This window comes from Lepidochelys olivacea, assembly GCF_965140295.1.
Source record: "Lepidochelys olivacea isolate rLepOli2 genome assembly, chromosome: 2".
In the NCBI taxonomy this organism is placed as follows: domain Eukaryota; kingdom Metazoa; phylum Chordata; order Testudines; family Cheloniidae; genus Lepidochelys; species Lepidochelys olivacea.
The window spans coordinates 206055709-206079546 of NC_140412.1; the positions used below are offsets into that span (position 1 = coordinate 206055709).

Consider the following 23838-nt stretch of genomic DNA (forward strand, 5'->3'; position numbering starts at 1 on the left):
TTTCAATTCACCGTATACAAGTGCTGTAACTGTATGGCACTTGGTGCCGTACAAAGTTTCCCTCTTCCTTTAATGTTAGTTACATTGGCTGCATCTGTATCGCAGGCACAATGATCCTACTGGTAGTATAGCCTATGGATTAACTAGCAGGTGCCGAAGGTTTCTGCAGCAGTCTATGTATTCAAAATAGAATAAAGAGTCCAGTCTATCATTTATTAATCCATATAATTTCAGCAGTAGTGAAATTTCCAAAGTATGGTAATTTATATTGTAAAGTAAACCATAAACTCCATAATGAGCTAATCACATTCCAGGCCTCTAAAGTTGACCTGAAAAAATGAAAAGAAATGTTTTGTCCTTTTAAACATTTCTATATGATATATAAAGAAAAACTAATAACACACTGTGAAAACCATCTATTTCTTAAAGCTTTTGTTCCATAATAAAAGTGTCTATATATTGCAGGATGTGGGGTGGAATAACTCAAAGAGACTTAAGATTGAAAATGTGCTAGCATCCAGCTAATACACCAAAGCAATTTCTACACTTTTTCAAAAAAATCCAAATATTAGAACATCTCAAATTGAACAGTTAAGAGATTGTCTGTTCTGTAATTTATTATTATATTGCATCATTCAGCCTCACTCTACTTCACTTACAGACTCCATACACTGTTTTTGCTAACAATTAAATTAGAGCGTAGGAAGAAAGGTGGGGAAAAAAGTGGGGGAGGTTGTTTTCTTTTTCTTATTTTTTGTCACTGGGTATCTTTGAGAATGAGTCCAAAAGAACCCTGAGGTTACACTTCTCCTTCTTTGAAAACCAGAGGCCAGGTACTCTGAACAGGGAGGTCACAGCTTCTGTGAGATTGTCATACTTCCTCTCTCTATTCAAGGTCAATGCTGTTTTCTGAAGATTTAGTGTGCGCCTCCTATTTTTCATCTGGTCTCCTAATTCCCTCTAGACTAGAAAATCAAGAAAATATTAGCAATGCTAAATGAGAAGATGATGTAGATCTAGGAGTCCTAGGTATATTGACAACACTGTAGCCCGTAGTGTTTTACCCAATGGTCTTATAAATATGTGGAACTACAAATAATGAGTCTGTTCATCATATTCATCTTTATGCTGCTGATAGAGCTCTATTAATTCAATATCTTCCGTCCTGAAATTATAGCCACAGAGAACAGATTCAGCAAGATCTTTAGTTCAAAGACACTGAAGAAAACAGATTATTTTAACAGTTCAGGAGGATGCCACTGATTTCCTGCTATAAGTGATAATCTCCTTTCAGATAATTGGGCATAGATCTGTGATCACTTCTATCTCAACATTATGACTTACAAAACAGTTAATATATGCAATAACCAAAGATCTCACTAGATAGGTGCACCTTCAATTTTCCCTTCCTAAGATGTATCAGTGTGATACATCAAGTGGGTTATGTGTGCAGTATATGCTCTCATAGAAACAAACTCTTTAAATGTTTGTAAATGTTGTGCTGAAGGACTGGAGACTGCTCATTAGTGATGTTATAATGTACTGGGGCTCTTCTCTGCAGTTGTGTAGCCTGCTGTGCCTTCTACAGTCTCTTTTGTGGTTTGATAGGACAGTACACACTGTGCTCATTCACAGCTGCCATAGAGTGATTGAATCCTGCACCCACTGAAGGCAATGGGAACAGGATCACCCCTAAAAGCCCATTTTATATGTCAATTTTAGATTTGCTATATTTTAGAACAAGAGAGCTTTTGTCAAGGCTTTGGGAGTGCTGCTTATATACTGAAATAATTTTTAAAACTTTCTTGGTGTCTTTCCTTATTCTATGTAATATTACTGTTTACATGTTTTGATCTGAGTGGTTAGCCATTATCTGAGGTCTTGAAGGTTGTGTCCATTTGGAGGAGAAATTGATGACGGAGTCAGGAATTTCTTTAATTCAACTCAGTTTATTTACAAAGAATGTAAATAAAACCCAGTTTCCCTGAACACAGCAGATTTATTGATTGTGGTTTTTTCCCCCTCACAATTTCAAGCCTCTTTCCAGCCAGCACTCCACCCAAAAGCACTCTCTTAGGGTCCTGGTACAAGTGTTCTCTGGCTGTCTCTAGGGCTTCCTTGCTGCCTTCTCTGTCTGCCTTGTGGAATTTCTAGCTGTTTCTCTCTCACACATATAGCTCTTCCAAATTAATACCCAGTCCCCCTGCATTTGCACGCTGCCACATAGCTCAGCTCCTTGCATGTGGCCTGTGTTTTGGGAAACGGCCCCTGTCATCTGTTATTTTATTCTGTAAGGGAGCTTAATAGCTTTTTACATTTATCCTGAATGAAAGGCAGCTATGATGTCCACTAGCTTCATCAAGATTTCACCCAAACTCCAGCATAATGTTACTTTTACTACACTAAATAGTAGAAAGTTATAGTTTAAGGATCTGCTTCAAATTTCACCAATTACTGGAATTAATGTTTAGAAGCTAGAGGCATGATTATATCTATTGTGCCCAAGAATTATTAAAAGAAGAGACCAAGTGAACCATCTTGTTCATTTCTTTTCTTCCTGAAACAAGATTTTTCCCTACTGTATATTTTCTATCTGTTTGGGAGTTTTAAATAACTGAAGCAATGTCACTTCCTTTGGGAGCCTATTAAATCTCACTAATAGGTCTAATAGGTTTCACTGCTAGCAATTATTTTCCTGATACCAGCTTAGATTTTTAGTTGAATAAACCGAGTAGCTGTTCTAACTCCTTGACTAATCTAATGCTCCTCTTTTCACAATGTTTATGCCCTTTACTTCTTCTCCCTTTCCTCTATCCCCAATAATTTCTTCATCCGTCAATCCATTCTTAGAGATATTTTTTATGGTTCCCCTCTGAGTTGCCTACAGGTATTTTTGACATTTCGGGGAAGGCAACAAGTAACACAAAAATCACTAAGGTGCCCAGAATGGAATGAAAAAAAGTCTTACTTTGTATATTTGTGTCTACATTTCAATAAAAATTCTTTGGTACGCTCCTGAAAAAACAGAAAGCTTGGTAATTGACCAATCTTTACATCTGTACTTAGTAACATCAGTGAGAACTGCTATATGCAACCTCCTGCCTGGGAGGAAATCACATTTAAAAAAAAAAAAATCGTAACAGTAGTCTTAGCAGTATGTTATTACAGTTCTCGACACTTGTTTGTCTTTAAAAAAGAAAAGTCAAGCTGTAAAAAAAAAAAAGTCAAGATGTGGTAAAATAAACTTATCGTGCTGTATATGCACCTATAAAAATCTGATATAAGAATTACATAAAAACTGAACCAGCTATCTGGGACATTGATCCAGATTACAAGTTTAAATTCTCCAAGCCCCTTCAGATATTTAGCAAGTGCAACTGTCTGAAATGCAGTGAGAGAATGTCACACCTGGCCCTTTCAGACAGAGGTCTGCTACTACTGAAGCAGCTGGTCTGATTCACATTTGTTTAATCATCTCTAATCAGCTCTCAGAGTAGCAGTCGTGTTAGTCTGTATCCGCAAAAAGAAAAGGAGTACTTGTGGCACCTTAGAGACTAACCAATTTATTTGAGCATAAGTTTTCTGAGCATAAGCTTTCGTGAGCGACAGCTCACTTCATGGGATACATACAGTCACTGCATGCATCCAATGAAGTGAGCTGTAGCTCACGAAAACTTATGCTCAAATAAATTTGTTAGTCTCTAAGGTGCCACAAGTACTCCTTTTCTAATCAGCTCTGTCTCCAAGCAGAGGCAATGCAGATTTGCCAGCCTATTAACCTGTCAAAGGAACTTTGCTGCTATGTTGTTTGCAGACACCATGATGGAAAAGAAGCTTTCTTTACCTCCATCTCCACAGCACTAGCTTTTAAAATTTTCACTTTTTAGCATCATGCCTGTAATTTACCAACCCCTGTGGCTTTACGAGGAGTCTGCTAATATTTGGTGTGGTGGTGGTGGTGGTATGATTATGGCAGCATGTTTTCTTTAGAAAGTTTTTTTTTTTTTTTTTTTTTTTTTAGCCATTATGGTTGTGAAGAATAGCTTGAAAATGTGAATCTTAAACACCCAAAATTCAGAAGGCATCCCTTCCCCACTTTATTATTACTCATTATTTTAACCTTTGTTTTTTATGTCTGACTTGTGACTTTTTAAACACTTGGGGCTGGTAATATTGCTCTCTCAGCTCTCAGGATTGTGCACATTTTAGCCCATTCCAGATTTTGCAATGCTTACTGCTATACCAGAGATTTGGTTATTTTCACTTTACAGAAACATGCCCCAAAGTCAGGGTGGGGGTGCCCTATGGCTGTCAGATGGACCTAGGAGGAATTGAGACACTAAAACTCAATGAACTAAGATCCTCCCTGCTGCAAACCTGCTACTGTAACAGTGAGTAAAGCAACAGTGGCTTTGTAAAAGCTGCCTGTTAGAGCTGTTCAAAAAATTTCCATCAAAACTGTTTTTTTCCATAGAAAATTGATTTTTTTGACTAAATTAATGTTTAGGGCTGTCAGTTAATCACAGTTAACTCATGTGATTAACTAAAAAAATTAATCACAATTAATTAATTGCAATTAATAGCACTGTTAAACAATAGAAAGCAATTGAAATGTATTGAATATTTTTGCGTATTTTTCTACATTTTCAAATAAATTGATTTCTGTTACAACACAGAATACAAAGTGTACGGTGCTCACTTTATATTATTATTTTTATTACAAATATTTGCACTGTAAAAATAAGAAATAGTATTTTTCAATTCATCTCATACAAGTACTATTGTGCAATCTCTTTATCATGAAAGTGCAACTTATAAATGTAGATTTTTTTTGTTACATAACTGCACTCAAAAACAAAACAATGCAAAAGTTTAGAGCCTACAAGTCCACTCAGTCCTCCTTCTTATTCAGCCAACCACTAAGAGAAACAAGTTTGTTTACATTTATGGGAAATAATGCTGCCTGCTTCTTATTTAGAATGTCACCTTCAAGTCAGAACAGTATGTTCACATGGCACTTTTGTAGCAGGCGTTGCAAGGTATTTATGTGCCAGATATGCTAAACATTCACACGCCCTTTCATGTTTCGGCCACCAATCCAGAGGACATGCGTCCATCCTGATGATGCTTGTTAAAAAAATAATGCATTTATTAAATTTGTGACTGAACTCCTTGGGTGGGGGGAAGAATTGTATGGCTTCTGTTGTTTTACCTACATTCTGCCATATATTTCATATCTAGCAGCCTCAGATGATGACCCAGCACATATTCATTTTAAGAACACTTTCACTGCAGATTTGAAAAAACACAGAGAAGGTACCAATATGGGATTTCTAAAAATAGTTACAGCACTTGACTCAAGGTTTAAGAATCTGAAGTGCAGTCCAAAATCTGAGAGGGACGGGGTGTGGAGCATGCTTTCAGAAGTCTTAAAAGACCAATACTCCGATATGGAAACTACAGAACCAGAACCACCAAAAAAGAAAATCAACCTTCCCCTGGTGGCATCTGACTCAGATGATGAGGTATTCTTGGTGTTCCATGAAGGAGGAGTGCTAGGCAGAGACGGGCTCCACCTTACGAAGAGAGGGAAGAGCATCTTTGCGAGCAGGCTGGCTAACCTAGTGAGGAGGGCTTTAAACTAGGTTCACTGGGGGAAGGAGACCAAAGCCCTGAGGTAAGTGGGAAAGCGGGATACCGGGAGGAAGCACAGGCAGGAATGTCTGTGAGGGGAGGGCTCCTGCCTCATACTGAAAATGAGGAGCGATCAGCAGGTTATCTCAAGTGCTTATATACGAATGCACAAAGCCTTGGAAACAAGCAGGGAGAACTGGAGGTCCTGGTGATGTCAAGGAATTATGACGTGATTGGAATAACAGAGACTTGGTGGGATAACTCACATGAATGGAGTACTGTCATGGATGGTTATAAACTGTTCAGGAAGGACAGGCAGGGCAGAAAAGGTGGGGGAGTAGCACTGTATGTAAGGGAGCAGTATGACTGCTCAGAGCTCCGGTACGAAACTGCAGAAAAACCTGAGTGTCTCTGAATTAAGTTTAGAAGTGTGAGCAACAAGAGTGATGTAGTGGTGGGAGTCTGCTATAGACCACCGGACCAGGGGGATGAGGTGGATGAAGCTTTCTTCCGGCAGCTCGCGGAAGCTACTAGATCGCACGCCCTGGTTCTCATGGGTGACTTTAATTTTCCTGATATCTGCTGGGAGAGCAGTACAGCGGTGCATAGGCAATCCAGGAAGTTTTTGGAAAGCGTAGGGGACAATTTCCTGGTGCAAGTGCTAGAGGAGCCAACTAGGGGGGGAGCTTTTCTTGACCTGCTGCTCACAAACCAGGAAGAATTAGTAGGGGAAGCAAAAGTGGATGGGAATCTGGGAGGCAGTGACCATGAGTTGATTGAGTTCAGGATCCTGACACAGGGAAGAAAGGTAAGCAGCAGGATACGGACCCTGGACTTCAGGAAAGCAGACTTTGACTTCCTCAGGGAACGGATGGGTAGGATCCCCTGGGGGACTAACATGAAGGGGAAAGGAGTCCAGGAGAGCTGGCTGTATTTCAAGGAATCCCTGTTGAGGTTACAGGGACAAACCATCCCAATGTGTCGAAAGAATAGTAAATATGGCAGGCGACCAGCTTGGCTTAACGGTGAAATCCTAGCGGATCTTAAACATAAAAAAGAAGCTTACAAGAAGTGGAAGGTTGGACATATGACCAGGGAAGAGTATAAAAATATTGCTCGGGCATGTAGGAATGAAATCAGGAGGGCCAAATCGCACCTGGAGCTGCAGCTAGCGAGAGATGTTAAGAGTAACAAGAAAGGTTTCTTCAGGTATGTTGGCAACAAGAAGAAAGCCAAGGAATGTGTGGGCCCCTTAATGAACGAGGGAGGCAACCTAGTGACAGAGGATGTGGAAAAAGCTAATGTACTCAATGCTTTTTTTGCCTCTGTCTTCACTAACAAGGTCAGCTCCCAGACTGCTGCGCTGGGCATCACAACATGGGGAATAGATGGCCAGCCCTCTGTGGAGAAAGAGGTGGTTAGGGACTATTTAGAAAAGCTGGACGTGCACAAGTCCATGGGGCCGGACGAGTTGCATCCGAGAGTGCTAAAGGAACTGGCGGCTGTGATTGCAGAGCCATTGGCCATTATCTTTGAAAACTCGTGGCAAACAGGGGAAGTCCCGGATGACGGGAAAAAGGCTAATGTAGTGCCAATCTTTAAAAAAGGGAAGAAGGAAGATCTTGGGAACTACAGGCCAGTCAGCTTCACTTCAGTCCCTGGAAAAATCATGGAGCAGGTCCTCAAAGAATCAATCCTGCACTTAGGACAGAAGAACCCAATGCACAGCTACAGACTAGGGACCGAATGGCTAGGCAGCAGTTCTGCGGAAAAGGACCTAGGGGTGACAGTGCACGAGAAGCTGGATATGAGTCAGCAGTGTGCCCTTGTTGCCAAGAAGGCCAATGGCATTTTGGGATGTATAAGTAGCGGCATAGCGAGCAGATTGAGGGACGTGATCGTCCCCCTCTATTCGACATTGTTGAGGCCTCATCTGGAGTACTGTGTCCAGTTTTGGGCCCCACACTACAAGAAGGATGTGGATAAATTGGAAAGAGTCCAGCGAAGGGCAACAAAAATGATTAGGGGTCTGGAACACATGACTTATGAGGAGAGGCTGAGGGAACTGGGATTGTTTAGTCTGCAGAAGAGAAGAATGAGGGGGGATTTGATAGCTGCTTTCAACTACCTGAGAGGTAGTTCCAGAGAGGATGGTTCTAGACTATTCTCAGTGGTGGAAGAGGACAGGACAAGGAGTAATGGTCTCAAGTTGCAGTGGGGGAGGTTTAGGTTGGATATTAGGAAAAACTTTTTCACGAGGAGGGTGGTGAAACACTGGAATGCGTTGCCTAGGGAGGTGGTGGAATCTCCTTCCTTAGAAGTTTTTAAAGTCAGCCTTGACAAAGCCCTGGCTGGGATGATTTAATTGGGGATAGGTCCTGCTTTTGAGCAGGGGGTTGGACAAGATGACCTCCTGAGGTCCCTTCCAACCCTGATATGCTATGATTCTATGAAAATGAACATGCGTGGGTCCACACTGCTTTGGATCGTTATTGAGCAGAACCCACTATCAGCATGGGCACATGTCCTCTGGAATGGTGGTTGAAGCATTAAGGGACATATGAATCTTTAGCACATCTGGTATGTAAATGTCTTGGGACACCACTAAAACAGTGCCATGGGAATGCCTGTTCTCACTTTCAGGTAACATTGCAAACAGGAAGCTGGCAGCATTATCTCCTGCAAATTGTAACCAAACTTGTTTGTCTGAGCATTTGGCTGAACAAGATGTAGGACTGAATGGACCTGCAAACTCTACAATTTTACATTGTTTTATTTTTGAATGCAGGTTTTTTTTTGTACATCATTCTACATTTGCCAGTTCAACTTTCATAGTAAAATGATTGCATTATAATACTTGTATTAGGTGAATTGAAAAAATCTTACTTCTTTTGTTTTTTTCAGTGCAAATATTTGTAATAAAAATATATATAAAGTGAGCACTGTACCCTTTGTGTTCTGTGTTGTAACTGAAAATATATTTGAAAATGTAGAAAACATCCAAAAATATTTAAATGAATAGTATTCTCTTATTGTTTAACAGCGTAATTAATGGTACGATTAATCACAATTAATTTTTTAATCGCTTGACAGATCTATTAATTTTTTTGTAAAAGAAAACTCTTTCTGTAGAAAACTGATTTTTACGTCAAAAAACCGAACTCATGAAAACTGTCATCTTTGGATGCTGAAACATCGCCACGGTATCTTGTGGGAATTGTTTAGATACCTCATGCTCCTGATCTGTTCAGAGATGGATTTCATTTCCCATGATGCATCAAGTCCCATCCTCAAAAGGGAAGTCTGGTATATCATGTGAGATGTATCCTGTGCAGGGAGCTCAGCCTGTAGAGAGAGAATGAGAGCATGAGGAAACCAAACTATAACTCCTGGAGCGCTGTAGTAATATTTCAGAATCAAAATATTGTGGGGTTTGCATGACTTATCTTGAAAACTCCCACTTTCCCACCAGCTCTGCTTCCCTAGTGTCCTTGAATTCAGGCAACCATTGGAGAAGCTTATGTACACAGGGGCTGCTGGATCAGTTAGCACTTAGGAGCCAAGTAGTCCAAGCTTCTCTTCCTTGTTCCTTCGGCCCACAGCTCTGCTTCAAGAACAGGTGCAGCCCTTCCCAGCCACCGGCAGATTTCCATCCCTCCACTGTGAGCTACTCACAGTCTTCTGGGGAACGTGCATGGGGAGGGAAGGGATGAGACAAGGGCGGAGAGGACCCACAAAGAAGAAAAAGAGAAAAAACAAATTGGCAAAAAAATACAAACAAAATAAGATTTGAAGTTAAAAAGGGTCAGAAAAGGACAGAAGAGAGATAATGTGGGGAAAAGAGAGGGAGAGTGGTGACCATATATATGATGTGAGGACGTGCAGACAGATAGGCATTAGGCTTCCTAGTTGGGGAGAAAGGGTTGAAAAAGTGAATTCAAAAACCCACAGACAAATAAAAACCCAGCAGTTTGCCTGGGTCTTAACTATTTTTTGTACTTTTGTATCATCTGCAAATTTTGCCACCTCACTGTTCATCCCCTTTTCCAGATCATTTATGAATATGTTGAATAGGACTGGGCCCAGTACAGACCCCTAGGGGACACCACTATTTACCTCTCTCCATTCTGAAAACTGACAATTTATACCTACCCTTTGTTTCCTATCTTTTAACCAGTTACCAACCCATGAGAGCACCTTCCCTCCTATCACAGGGAATAGATTTATTGGGTCAGAGGTCTTTTCCTGTTCCTCATTCCCTGGTGTCCTTGCAATGTCATTAATGCTGCTAGTACAGAGAAATTGCATTTTAATGATCACTGTGTATGAATGGGTCGTAAATTCCAAAGCGATCCAAGTGCATATTAAATAAACTGCTAGCATAAATTCTCTTAAAAGAAATGATTCATTAGATGCTTTCTGAGTGGTCCTGTCTAAAATTACATGTTATTGGTCCTCCTCAAATCTCTAGATATTTCAGGTTATGCTCCTGATGGGCCCCAACCAAAACCCCAGATCTTGAGCTGAATTTGGATTAGAATTCGCTGCTCAACCTATTTCTATGCCAGTTCTACTTTTTATCTTTCACATTTCAGATAGAGTTCCAAAGCCCCTTTCAGGACTATTCAAATCAGGGGGTTGGGTTCAGGCCGGTCCCCAAACATACCCCAAAATCTGGTGAATTTCCCATTGTTTGCAACAAAAGTTTCATACATCCTCAATGCTGAATGATTCTTCAAGTACAGAGAAAAACACACTAGCCTGAATGTACAATTTTAGATAAATATAGCTTCCCCTAAGTTAATCATAATTCATAATACTGTATGTTCTCTGACTTAGTTTTCTGCTGGTACACAACAAAATAATTCCTTGACACAATAATAAACACTGTTAGTTTGCAATAGCTGTGCTGTGCCTATTGCTAGATTTCTACTCAAAACCTTCTAATTAAGATGGCTTAAAATGGGATGATAAAAAACTGAGACTGGCGAAACTAGAACCTTGATTATGATCCCTTCAAGTATCCCTTCAGATTAGAATCCTACCCTGCACAATGATTTTGATTCTAGATTGTTCCAAAGCTGGAACTGACTTGTTTTCTGGTTTTGGCTTAGCTGCAGCTGGAATCTGGTGAGACTAGCTATGCTTGTGAGCTTTAAACCCTCAGTGGCAAAAATCTCCCCAGGACAGCTGGTCTCATGGAATTTCCTAATCACTATTGAGATTTCCTTGACATGCCTCCCTCATCCCCCAACCCTATCTTTGGCTGACCCCTGTGCTGGATCTTACTAGGGGGAAAGGCTGGGGCAATGTAGGTGACCCTATGCAGTGTCTGCACCAGAGGAAATTCTCCACGGGCTAGCTGCAGAGCTTTTACATGGGCCACACCATATGAGATCTACGACTACTACTACATTAATATTGTCTTTAAGTGATGACAACATTTGTTTGTCTCTTAAAGCTTTCATGGTGTTTTTTTTCCCCCTTTTACTTAGCCTTCTTCAACCACACTTGTGTCATAGTTTGATAAAGGGTAAACAAAAGGGACTTTTTTAGATCACTAGGATTTGACTTTTGAGCCCTTACGCCCCAAAAACACATATTCTAGCCATCTAGTCAGGATTGCCCTAACGCCAGATTTTATTGTTTTGATTTTTCTCCACATTAGACAAAAGTCTGAGGTTGATGTCAATTACCACTCATTGGTCCTCTCCACATCAGATACAGTGCTCTTATTTTTCTAATCTGTGTCAGCCTCTTTAAAGGAGATTAAATGGCACAGAAAGGATAATTGATTCTTCATCTGCTATTAAGACTGTAAGCATTCAATCAATCCAGTCACTTTGATTTCCTCTTTCATTTCACTACCATTGAATTGATTTCTGCAAAAACTGCTGATGATTCCCCCTCCGCCTCGTCCCCTGAACAAATGAACAAGGTAATACCCATTATATTTATATATAGCTTCCCCTATATCTGGAAGCAAGCAGCATAGTTTAGAGCTGGTCTCTAATCTTGGGGGGGGGGGGGAAATAGACACATTTTCATTGTTTAAGAACAAAAAACCCATTAGTGACACAACGTCAGCCTCTGATGAAAGAATCAATGTGACTACAGGTAGCAGAAAAATTAGTAACACTATGATGATACTAATAGCAAAGGCTATACTGCTGGGTTTTGCCTTCACAGATTCTGACCATGATGCTTCGTTGTTTATTAAGGCAGGACTAGTAGTACTGCCTTTAAGTGGAGGAATTCCATGACTCCACCTCTGGAAATGATCCATCCCCAACCCAAAATCCGGGGCTGTTCCAGGACAAAACTTGTTAATGGATAGTGTAGTTTTTGTTGCCTATCTACAGGTGCATGCTCCATACATAGAGAAGAAATGGTCAGAACTCACATTGACCTCAGCGGGGCCTCATCCTTCATGTTCTGCCAGTTGTCAACACCATTCAGTCACTACTAACTTGGGCTAAGCTTGACCCAATGACCTATGGTTAAACAACTTCCTCCATACAGGAGCCATTACCAACCATCTAAACTGCTCAGTTTCTTTTGGCTGCTGTACACACCCAGTAGTAGTTAAATTTCATTACCGTGGCTATTTCATTTTTGACATTTCTGTATCGCTATAACTATACTAGGAATAATATACAAAGGCTGCCAAGGATTCCAAACTTTTTGAAAAGTGTTGTTCTTCCGCTGTCTAACAACCAATTTTTCACCGGTTGTATGCTGTGAAATGTATGAAGGCCATTCATGTAGCCTTTGGACATTTTCTGATTTCCATAAAACTACACAAGAGAAAAAAAAGAATATGCAGAAATTTCTGTCCTTGAGAGGAAGAATCTTGGCTATTTTTAATTTATATTTTTTTCCAACATACCAATAGTGCTTAGATCAAACTATGAATTTTTTATTTTAGATTTAAAATATTTCTGAGTTATATGAAGCCACCTTAAAACCAGCCAGCACCTACTAATTTCTGTATCACGATAACCTGGAAATGGCTTAATAATAGTAATAATTTTCTTCACTTTTGAGCTAAGAGCTTCACTTTTGTATGCCACTTTTTAAAACCCATGTTCAAGTTCTAAATCCCCTGAAAAGCACATTAATTGTATAATGGAAGACTTGGTGCAAACAAAAAAGTAAACTGGGAAGAATGTCATCTTTGGCAGCCCACCAGTGCATAAGGTAAACTGTGTAGTCAAATGGGTGCTGACAGGTGCATGACGTTAAAGCATACTCTGAAGACCTGTTGCTGTGGTAACTAATCAGAAAACTAGAACCTCCCATGAATGAGTGTTGCTTGGATTGTGCCAGATGGCTGATAAATCACATAGTGGTATTTTCTGTCTATCTTATTACAGCCTGATCTTTTTTCGCTATATATGCTGTTGTTTGCCTTCACAGCATTTTATGTACAGATTATTGAGACATGACATACTAGTATTAGATATAAGGCTGTTTCATGTTATCTAGTAATTTTAAAGAATTATCTGCATCGTCCATACAATACTGGGACTTTCCTCTCAGTATTCCTTGATGCATGAGCTGTGATATACCTTTTAGCTCCTAGCATTGCTATGTTTATATAAACATGCCAAGCAAAGAGAAACTCTATGCTCCATATTTAAACATGACTTATCAAAAACCCATTACTATTTCGGATGTACAGTACATCAAAATATACCACACAGGCGATGGTGTATTTGTTGCAGATGGAAATGAAATATCAGTTACAGTCATTGGCTCTGCTGCAAGCATTTCAGTAAAGGGAACTTCATATTAGCAACCATACATGCAGCCTTACTGGCATATCTATGATAAACAGCAGTATTGCAACAGGCATATTGTGAATTTAAAAAAAATGAAAGCTCATCACCAGGCATTTTCTGTATTCCTTTTGTTATTATTATAGCCACTTCAACCTGGATTTCAGCTTTCCTCATCATAGCCTAACTTCTCTATTATTAAATGTACTATACCCATAGTAGCAGACACTGTACAAATACACGGTAAGAGAAAATTTCTACTCTGCACAGTTTACAATCTACATTCTTTGTTTGATCTCACAGGAATAAGTCTAATTTGTGACAACACTATTTGTCGTTGTAGAAATAATTATGATGCCACAGGGATAGCTTTAGAACTTTACCTGAAAACTTGGCAAGGCTGCTTATGAAAATCAAGCAATAGGTAAATGGATGTATGCTTTCCCTGGAATGAAGGCCTTCTTTAAGAAATAGAACAGAAGATGGAGAAGTTTGGTTATGTGCTGCAATGTTGTCTGTCTGGTATTATATGACATTTATGGTCACTGCACTGGAATAATTTCTGCAGTCTTTGTGGCCTGCTGTGCTTCACTTTCACAATGACACTGGCTGAGCAGTTATGTTCTGTTATGTCACCTTATATCATAGTGAAATGAATTACATTCCTATGGTGCATGAATGAGAACCTGGCATCTAAGCCTGCTATTGTGTGTACAATGACATCTTACATGCAGCTGCAGCTGTTTGCATTTAAATTGATTATTCTTCAGTGGTATAACTGGATAAAAGAACTACAGCTAGGGTTATCTCCCATCTTTACCATTCTGAATAAACAACCAAACACAGCAGGTGCCATCTTAGTCTAATATCTGCCAGCCTGTATGTATGAGCCCATGTTAGGGGTAGGAAATGTAACCACAACTGTCTAATCCAACCTTACAAGATTAAGTCAAAAGCAAATACAGGTGACTCTCCTCTTCTTGTCTCCAGGCCTGACATACAAGATAAATTGAGTTTATTAATCTGTGGCACTACTGTCATTCCATAGACATGTAGGGTAGACTTTTCAAAGGTACTCAGTGTTGCCCTTTAGCACTTTTGGAAATTCTATGCCATACTGCACTATAAACTGAATTCTTACAGGTTATAGAACAGACTTAATGGTAGAGGCTTATTGTTACAACTTGTAGCTGTCAGTTAAAGCCACCAAACTGTGTATGTCATACACATGCCATGTCATCAGCTTTCTACTTTGAATCAGTATTCCACTAGAGAGCAGATCCAGACTGAGGGAATGGTCTGACTAAATAAAAAAAAACTACCAACAAAATGGGGTCCGGTAGCTATACAGGCATTTAGAAAAAAAATATATATTGGCACATTTTTCAGTTTTAAAAAAAAGCCAGAAGCCTTAACAAAACCATTACATCTTTTCTCACCCTTCTAGTTTAATGAACACAATTTCAATCCTGAGGAATCTGAACAGTTGGTATACATCAGGAAGTAGACACTGAAAATCTGCATAGGATTCTTCTGTATTTAACAACTGTAATTTTTGTTCCAGTCTATACTGGTGTATTCAGCAGCAGTTCTGAAGAGTATTCACCAGTATATTTCCAGTTTTTACAAATAGTGAGCTAGATCCTCAGCATGCATATATTGGCATAGTTGCATTGCTTTCCCTCAGTCCTGTTCCGCATTCTCTTGCGATAAGGAAGTCAACAAGAACTGTGCTGACTTGCACCAGCTGAAGATCCTGCTTATTGCATCTGCCTGATTTGGATCCTCACACATGAACATACACACCCATAAAATCAAGACTTGGAAAATGTGGACAATTCACCATAGCCAACATTCTACCATTTGAATTAGGAAACAGTATTTATACATTTTCAAGTTCATGTTAGCTTCTGGACGAAATTGGCTTTTATAAGTGAAAGAAATGTGAGCCCTTATCAAACCTCTTGGCCTGTTTTTATTTGCTGTGTTGTCTGCAAGACGGTTTCTGCTGTATTTTGTTGTCATTTGTTGTCAACTCATTAGCAAGTTGCATAAACCAAATAGCCAATATCCTACATACTTTAGCACCTAAGCTACCATGCTTTTTCCCCTCATAATTTAAAAACTAACCTCATTTTATGATCAACTTGGAGAATTAAGAGGGATGGGAAGAGTTTTTTCTCATATTTACAATATTTGCACAATTTGGCAAGATGCATTATGGCTTTTTGTTTTGCTTTCCTCTTGGACCCATCAGATAATCGATGGGTCACAGCTTCAGAGAGCTACATTAAGTGTGCACCTTAGATTTTTTTAGGTGTCATTTCAAACATTGGACTAACCTGATCATTCCTTACACTAATACTCTTTTCTTTCTCTTCATGGATTTGTGCAAATCAGGAGATACCTTACCCCTCAGACTGCACACATGGCCACCTGACATAGTGCCACAGATTAATAAACTCAATTGATCTTGTATGTCAAGCCTGGAGACAAAAAGAGGCCTCTCTGACTTACTCTGGGTGATAATGAATCAAATAAATCAGTGCTATATATTTTTTGTTTTTGTTTTTTGCAGTAGGTCTACTAAATACACTTTGACCTTCAACTACTGTTGCTTGTTGATTTTTAGGTACCCTCAGAGGGACTACCCTAAATGCCAAAGGCGTAATGGGTACTAACTAACACAGCGACTGCTCTGATTCAAAGGAGGGTAAGAGAGGGGTATGAATACGGAGACAGCTGGTTTTTGCCATATCTGTCTTTTGCCTTTTTCCTTTCACAGATGAAAGGCCTTTTGTGCTTTTCATTTCCCCTCTCTAAATATAGGTATCCTTTCTCATCGTCCTCTTCCTTTCACCTCTCATCTCTTACAAGCAAAACTAAAAAATGTTTTTGTATGTCCATACATTTTACTTACATTTTAATAAAAACAAGTAGATAAACAGATCATCTGTACAGTGTTAACCTTATAATAATGTACAGAGCACTTTTCATCTGAAGATCTCAAAAAGTCTTACTATCCCCTCAAAATCCCCCACAGATTAGATATGAAGTAACTGAATTACAGAGAGGTTACATGCCTTGCTCAAAGCTTGTGACAAACTTTAGAATAGATGCTAGTTCTCATAACTCCTGGTATGAGTAAAGTAAACAGTTATGTAGCTCACATCCAGGCACAATTACCAATGTGGCTCAACTCTGTTCTGGAAGAGCGAATAATTCAATCAAAATCCCAACTTAGTCCTTATCCTTGCTGCTGAGACTTCCAACAAGGGGCACAAATTGTGAGGGCATTTCCTGTGATGTGGACATTTGCTCACTTGGAACCAGCCTGAGCGTAGCAAATTCATTTCACGCAGACCATAGGGGTGGATAGCAGTAATTCATGGAAGCAGTGTCCAAAGCAGCCCTTACCTCGCAAAAATTCCTTAAATCATCCAGATTTTAACTACTGTCTGTGGACTGGGAGAAAGTTAATGCTAGAGTGCACAGTTCCAGAAATTACATATGTTGTTTTTCTTTCAGATTTTTCTTTTGACACAAGGTTCAATAAACTGATTCTGTTTCTCTATTGTCAGACTACTCCTCTGATGTTTCCTATGCTGCTCATGCAACTCCGCCGGTCCCTTCGGATTTCCCCCCATCCCTGCTTGTCCCTGCTCTTCCCCTGAAGACTCTGGCCTTTGATGCTCTCTGTTCATCCCAACCCTCCAGTCCTGACTCCATTTTCCTTTGACCTTTCTTTCTAGGTTTTGCATCGCTCTTTCTAGGCTGGAGGCGGTTGGATGGGATTGAGGCAGGCTCATGGCTGTGCAGAGCGAGGGTCCCCGCCACAGACGTGGGAGACGCATAGCGCCCTCCTGCAGCAGACATCCTCAGCTGGTCCTGTGCGTGTGGACGGCTCTTGGGCCAACCGTTCAAAACGTGTGCGCCAAGCGGCCCCAGGCCGGGGAGGGGAACTGGGTGCACGCTGAGCTCCTGTCATTTGCCCCCTCACCGAGGCCATGCAAGAGACCCGCCTGGGGCACGGCCTGGCGTGGGCACCCCCCGAGCGCGGGGCCCTCTGCGTCTAGACCCAGCCCAGCCCCGCTCCTCCCTCCGCTAGCTGCCGCGCGCGGCTCCTGCTGCACCGACTGCAGCGGCCCCCCCCCGAGCTCCGCCTCCCCGCCACCCGCCCGGCCCTGCCCCCGGCTCGGAGCAAGCAGCGGGCGGGGCTGGCGGCGGGCTGCTGAGAGGCTGGTCCCGGGAGCCGGAGCCCAGCTGTTACCTGGAGAGGCCGCCGCCGCCCCCGCCCTCGCGGCTTCTATCACAGCAGAAGCCCGGGGCAGCTGGAGAGGAGCCCGGGAGCAGCCCGAGCGCCTGGCAGGTGAGATGCCCGGTCTCCGGAGCCGCTGCTGCCCTGGCCTCTGCTGGGGCTGGCGCAAGCGGTGCCTGCAGGCGCCTCCTTTGAGCCGGTCTTGGGGCTCCCCCGCGCTGGGCGCTCCGGGCGTTGGGCTGAGCCCCCGGCTCCTGCCGCTGCTCTGCGGCGACCAGGGCGTGCGGGAGGGACTCTACCGCTGTGGGCAGGGGGGCGCGCTGAGCCAGCCCTGGCCCTCGGCTTATTGCTGTCTTCAGCGGGGGGTGCAGCTGGAGAGCTCCCACCCGGAGTGGGTGTGACTCTTCCAAGCCATAGCGGGCTAGTGCGGTGCTTTTCAACGTTTGTTCAGTTGCAAACGCCTAGACAATTTCAGACCCCAATTTGGAAATCTTCGACATAGTTTGCGGCCCGCCCCGCCCCGCGAGGTCTGCGAAGGGCAGGTGGAAAACCACGGGGCTGGAGGATGTGGAACAGATCCAGAGCTGGGGAGTTAGCCTGCCTACCTCGTGCATCGCTATAGGGCTAGGTGCGTCTAAGCCAGCCAGATAACAGTAGCTCGTGTGCGCCACTATAGCTCTGGAATATAAAGAGTACGGTATGTGGCTAGCCCTACCCATGCACCAAATCTGTGTCCACGTATGTTTGGCCCTATGGTTATAGCCTCTCAAGTTCCTGAATAGTAGTTTGTCTGCTGAGTGGCTCACGGTCTCTATGAAATTTTCCATTCACCTGCTTCCATAGTGTTAGCACAATCTTGTCTGCCTTACTCATTGTGGCTCCTTAATATGACCACAGATATTTCAGTCAGAAGGGTTAAGACCTGATGTCTATATACAGTGCAGCATAATATGGCTACCTCCTCTATCTAGATTCTGTTCCTTATTCTGTCTCCTCTAACCCTGCTCTACAGAAGTGATTTTAATTGTGTTAGAACACATCTTGCCAGGGAGTCCCACACTAAGGGTCTGTGGAGTGATTGATGTGTGTTTTGTTCAGATTACAGAGAACAAGTGTGGCATTTTATTCTGGTTTGTTAGATGATTGCAGTTTTTTAATACCCCTTTATTTACTTAAGTACAGTAGAATTCTGAAGAAATGTCTTGTAAACCTGCAATGCATGCAGTTTTTGTGGATTACTTATTGTGGCAGTAATGCAATTTTTTCTCTAAATGGTAATTGGTTTTTTTTTAACCACAAAGCCTAAGATTGAATAGTTATTTGCTTTTTGTTGTTTGTTTTTGGTATGCAGAATCTTAAGAGTAAGGATGTGAGGTAAAGGTCTCAAATGAATTTTGAGGCTGACATCAGTAAGTCTTGTCCTTGTCTCTAGTATGAAAAGGGAATCTCTGATCATTCTTAAGAAAAACAATTAAAAGTGGTGAGAAAGGGTTTAAGATGCTCTCTTTTTTTAAAAAATGGAGCTTTACAGTCATCTTGAAATCCTGGAAACACTTCATATATGCTTAATTTTGCTTGTAGGAGTAGTCCAGTGAGTAAAGTTACTTACATGTGCAAGTATCTACTGAATTGAAACCTATATCTATAATGTATTGAGTTGGGTACTTACATTTACAAAATGGACTTTACACCAATATTTATATCCATAATTCAGAAGGATAGCATGTTTTAGCAGCAGCTCAAGAGGAAGACAGCCAGATGCTCTCATAAGGCTACGTATTAGGGCCTTGATCTTCAAAACATGGAAAGATATAACTTCTATTCACATGAACAGTCACACCAAAATTAATAAGACTACTCATTTGAGTAAAGCTATGTACCATATGGGGCGTTAGATTTGATAAGAGAGAAGCAATTGTGTTGTAATAGACTCAAATAGGAAAATATCATGTATGTATAAATCTCTTTTCATGCTGTGATATGAACTAACAACTTAAATGAATATAATACCAAAAACTATTAATCTTTTACTAGAAATTTATGGGAATAGGATTAACTAACTGCTGACAGCCATCAGGGCACATGCTGTGGATAGTGATTGCTTTATTTCCTCTTAATTCTAATTTTGAAACACATCTAAACAAACTGCTGCACTCAAAAACAAAACAAAACAAAACCCCAACAAAACCAAGTATTTGAAGGGGCTTGAGCTTTCTCCCATTGAAAACAAGACACTCATTGATTTCAGAGCATCCAAGCCTGGAGAGAACTTAATTCAATCACATGTAACACTTCTAAAGTAGATAAAATCTGTCAAGCATTTAAGGTCCCAAAGCCACCTTTTACAATCTGAAAATAGACAAGTTACAAAAAGTCTGATAACAAGTAAGCAAATCCATTTACAGTTTATGAGCTTGTTTTATATTCGTAGAAATTTTGGAGGACAATGTATTTTTACTGCTAAAACAAGGCATGACTATTTTTTTAATATTTACTTTAGCTCTCTGAAAAGAGCTAGTGAACCTAGCTACTCAGAAAAAAGTTAACTGCATACAGTTGGTACGGAATTAATACACTCACTTATATTTTGTAAACTTTCAATACCAACTTGTTTCTTGTAACCACAGTTCTGTGTAATGTGGCCTCAAAGGCCAGATTTTTGTCTCAGGGGTGCTCTGATTCTCCTTAAATCTCTGTAAATTCAGTAGAACTTAGGGAACATACACATTCACAGTTAGCACCAAAAATTGCTGCCTATTCCAGTTTCTCTGATGCCATTTAAACAGCAGAGTTCTGCAGTGATGTGTTTTTGTTAAGTAGTAATTATTGTTACAAGCTATACTAGGTACACTTACTATGCTCCATTGTGGTATAACCAACACAAACCGAACTATATCTTTTAAAATAAGTGAACAAAATACTTTTGATGCATTCTCTGCCTTTTTTGTTCACCGACTCACTAACATGAAATTTTCAGTAATGTGAAATGACCTGGTCAGTGTGAATTCACAAAGTATGCATGTAGGGTGAAATTCTTTCTCCTGGGAGAATACTGTGACAAAAAAATAAAAATTCTGCACACAATATTTTCAAATTCTGCATATTTTATTTGTCAAGATAACACAATCTAATCACACCAGTTTCAATTATTTTTGGTCATTTATTTCAAAATACCTGTCAGCAAGTATGTCTGTAACAATACAGACAACAAAAAAGGTACAGGAAATGGTTTTTGACAAATATATTCCTTACTAGGCAAATTAATACAGAACTGAGTAATAATTCATTTAAACTACAATTCAGAACCGTATTTCCCACTCCCCTCAAAAGCAGTGCAAAGGCTTCAGAGAGTCAGGGCTAATGGAGGAGCTGAGGGAGAGGGAAGTAATTTCTGGGAGTTTGGATGTGAACTTGGAGGGTTGTTGGATATGGGTGGGAAAAGTATGGAACAGGTTTTTTGAGGTGGGTGGGAAGGGATTGTTAGGGAGCTTCCCCCATGTAGACCTTGGCTGACCCCAGCCTCCCCTTTAGTCAGGCACATCTGCCCCTGTCCCTGTGTGTTCTTGCAGCCCTGTCCACATGTGTCCCTTCATCCCCACTCATACACCCACTTCCCGCATCCCCATGTGACCCCGCACCCTCTCCTCCTGTCTCCATGTGTCTCTGTGCCCCCATTCAGCCACCCCTATCCCTATGTGGCCCTGCAGCCCCTCCCTGTCACCATGTGGCCCTGCATCTCCCTCCCCCCTGTGGCCCTTTGCCTTCACTCCCATTTAGCTCCTGCCCCAGTCTGTCCTCTCCGACTAGCCCTTATGAGCCCCTATCTGACCCCCCAGCCCCACGCTGTCTGTCTTCCCATAGACCCTGTCTCCTGACCTGGCCCAATAGGCACTGTGAAGAAGGCAGACTCTTTCTCTTCCTTAACTGGCCTGGAGCTGCTGCTCTGTTCTATCTGGTGGGCAAAGGCAGAACTGTAGCAACTTTCTGGCAGAAGCTTTTTTCTGCCCCCAAACTTAAAGGTATGCACAGCTCATTAATTATGCACGCACAGTGGTGCAGAATTCCCCCAGGAGTAAATTCTTCTCCTGTATAATGGGTCAACACATCCTTTAAGTCCGCAGTTTTCAAACCTTTTGAGCTGAGCCCCCTGTTTGAGTTACAAGTTTTGGCTGTGCCTCCCCCGCCCCCCGACAAAAATAGACACATGAAAACATGGGTGCTGGAACAATTTGTATAGTGGGGGTACTACGAGCCATACTGTAAACCCTGTACATGGTGGAAACCACTAGGGAGTGTGGCAACACCTCTAGTTCCAACACCTATGCATGCAAAAGTATGCTTGATAGCCTATTCATAAACCCAACAGAGACCTTAGCACAACATTAATTAAATTACCTACACCTGTAAGTTTCAAATACGTAGATACTTGCCAATTAGTGTGAAGGTTGTTCCTGTTTCTTTGCAGGCAGTTTATCAATTTGTGGGGAGATTTTTGAAACCGACACTTTGAGGTTGTCCTCCACTTCCAGTCTCGAACAGTGCTTTGTCTTTAGCACAGCCAGTGCAGAGAACCTGATCTCACACAAATAAGATGAGCTCAACAGTAAAATAGGTTTGATCACACACTTTGATAATGCTGGATATTCTGAACCAACTTTCAACCAAAAATCCCCCAAAGACTATTTTTCCCCAATTGAATGTCCATTGTCCTATCACTCTGAAGTTCAGTCAGGTTCTCCTGAATGTCATTTTGGAGATGGGACAAGGTCACTGCCTCAGCTAAAAAGATTGGCTAATCCAGTCATTCAGGGATGCATTTCCTCTGGGAAAATATTTATCCAAACAGGCTCTGAGAGAAGTCAAGTGATTCTTGATTGGTTCCACAATGCTCAATAGTTCAGATTCTGTTTTGTTGATAGTGTCAGTTAACCACTGGAATGGAATGCTTAAACCAGTTTTGATCTTTGTTTTCTAGAGATCTATCTGTCTCTTGTATGCTGATATCTCATTGTGCAGGTCAAAAATAGTACTTTCCACTCCTTGCAAGGAGACATTTAGAGAATTCAGTTTGTCAAAAATATCAGCAAGGTAAGCTAAAAGCACAAGCCAGCAGGGATCACGCAGTGTCTCTGCGTTGCTGAAATTCAAATCCACTAGAAAAAGTTGAACTCCGTTTCTCAGTTCATAAACGCATTGCAACACTTTCCCCTGGATAGCCACCTGACTTCAGTGTGAAACAGCAGAGCATCATGCTCAGCTCCCATTTCTATGCAAAGCATTGCAAAGAGACATGCCTTTGTGGGCTGCATCTTGATAAAGTTCAAAAAATGTAATAGCAGAACTCAGAATATCAGTAAGTTCCCAATCCATGTTTCAAGTTGCAATGGCTTTGTGGTGTATCAGTTACAAGCACTTTGGCTTTCAAGCCTGCTCTATCTCCAGACAAAGAAGGGGCTTCATCTGTGCAGATTCCAATGCAAGCTTTCCACTTTAACATTTTAAATGACTTCCTAACTTCTCACAAGTTGATCAGTTCAGATCCAGTTGCATGCATCTTAATTGGCTTTCAGAACAAAAAACTTCCAATAATGTTTTGTGAGAGCACCAAATATAAACAATTACATGAGTTTCTTTTGATATATCCATTGCTTCATCCAACTGGATTGCAATCGAGAAATCAGGTGTGCATTGATATTTTCTGACATGTCAGAGATTCAGCGGCTGACCATGTTGTCTGACAGTGGGATAATTTTTAACTTCTCTGCCACACTGTCCGGCAAATGTCAATTGCTGCTGGGAGAATCAGTTTTTCCCCAGTTGTGTAAGGCTTTTTATTCTTGGCAGTGTGGAACGCAACTTTTAAAGCACATTTTTCATTGTGTTTTTTTTGTTAATTTCTTATAGCTTTCATTAAAAAAAAAACCCTCTGTTCTTTCCTACCAGGTCATGTTTTGTTTCTAAATGGTGTCTTAATTTTATTGGTTTCAGTCTATTGTTTGCTAGCGTTACTGCACACATTGAGGCCTGATTTCTCCGTTAGCTGCAACAGCAGTGAAACCAAAATCCAAATATGCTTTTCTTGTTTTTTTGCAGATTTTTTCTCTGTATCAACTTTAGCCATTTCTGCTTCTGCCTTCCGTTTCTGAAAATCACCCTCTTTTGGCA

General features: G+C 41.1%; 1 protein-coding gene and 1 long non-coding RNA gene across 2 annotated transcripts in view; one reads left to right on the top strand and one right to left on the bottom strand.

Annotated features, from left to right (window-relative positions):
• Positions 1-199: 199 nt before the first annotated feature.
• LOC311516884 lies at positions 200-9305 on the bottom strand. The gene is made up of 2 exons (XR_014710526.1): positions 8864-9305; positions 200-965 (listed from the first exon to the last, which is right to left on the bottom strand). It is a non-coding gene; the product is annotated as an uncharacterized lncRNA (long non-coding RNA).
• An 8290-nt stretch (positions 9306-17595) lies between these two features.
• The window catches only part of SCRN1 (secernin 1), a 58954-nt gene continuing 52711 nt past the window's right edge, over positions 17596-23838 (top strand). The window contains exon 1 of the mRNA XM_084620038.1: positions 17596-17784. The gene's annotated coding sequence lies outside the window, so the exon portion shown is untranslated. The remainder of the gene's footprint in view (positions 17785-23838) is intronic.